This window comes from Chiloscyllium plagiosum, chromosome 26 (assembly GCF_004010195.1).
Source record: "Chiloscyllium plagiosum isolate BGI_BamShark_2017 chromosome 26, ASM401019v2, whole genome shotgun sequence".
NCBI lineage: Eukaryota > Metazoa > Chordata > Chondrichthyes > Orectolobiformes > Hemiscylliidae > Chiloscyllium > Chiloscyllium plagiosum.
In genome coordinates this window covers 23,003,807-23,004,892 of record NC_057735.1, presented here as the reverse complement: position 1 = coordinate 23,004,892, position 1,086 = coordinate 23,003,807, and positions in this window count along the sequence as shown.

The following is a 1,086-nucleotide window of genomic DNA, read 5'->3' as shown; positions in this document are numbered from 1 at the left end:
ACTCTCTGGTGTGGACTTCTTGGGCCAAATGGCCTGTTTGCACACTGTAGAAATTCTATAAAATTGTCTTTAGAATCTTCCAAAAGGCATTTGGTGACATTCTGCTTCAGAGATTATGAGCAAAAATACAATTGATTGGAGCATAGTTTGGCTGAGAGTGATTAGTTCAGAATTTTTGGATCTGGATGGCAGAATAGAAGAGATGTAACAGAGGAGAGGAGTGGCACTGTCTCATAGCCATACCCCATCTGGTGCACATATAAACCATTTTTGGAACCTCTTTCTGATGTTGAGGTTACTGGATAGAATTGTCAAATTTCACTATCTGCTGTGATTGGATTCAAACCCATGTCCTCAGAACATTAGCCTAGGGTTTTGGATCACTAGTCTAGTGACAGTACCAGTGTGCCACCACTCCCCAGAGGAATTAGCAATGCTAACAGAATAGCTACATAGAGATGCTAAGGCAGTTTTAACAAGGTTAAGTTCAAGGTTTACAAAGTTCTAATCAAACCATATTCAGAAAATTATGTTTGATTTTATTCATTATATTAGAAGTTATGCCAGTGACAGAAAGTGTACAGGCAAATATAAATGGATCGACTTCAAGTATTAAGGAAGTCCAATTGAATTAATTAATCAAGAACTAGTATTTCAACTGTAATCCCACAGGAACCCTGTGCTCAAAAAACACGACTCAAGTAATAGATTCATGGAAGACGATATACACAATGAAGCAAAGAGCATATTTGAAGATTTATAAGTAATATTTTAATGGATTAATATAGTCAGAATTATAACAGTCCTCATTATTTTTCTGTAAGTTATCAACTTTAATTGATTTTTTGGGTGGGGTAAAAGAGTAAGTTCAAGAAAGAAAATTAACATGAAGTTGGTGGTTTGACAAGGCTGTTTACTTCACAAGGTCATTCATGTGAAAATTAGAAATTATTTTGACTCTGCAGTTTGTTGGGAGAGACCAAGAGCACTTTGTTTTCAATGCAGCTTGGATGTCGACTTAGTCCCTTGTTTCCTGCTCAAATACACCACTTTCCAGGAGGTTAGTGGCTTGCAGGTGCCAATCCA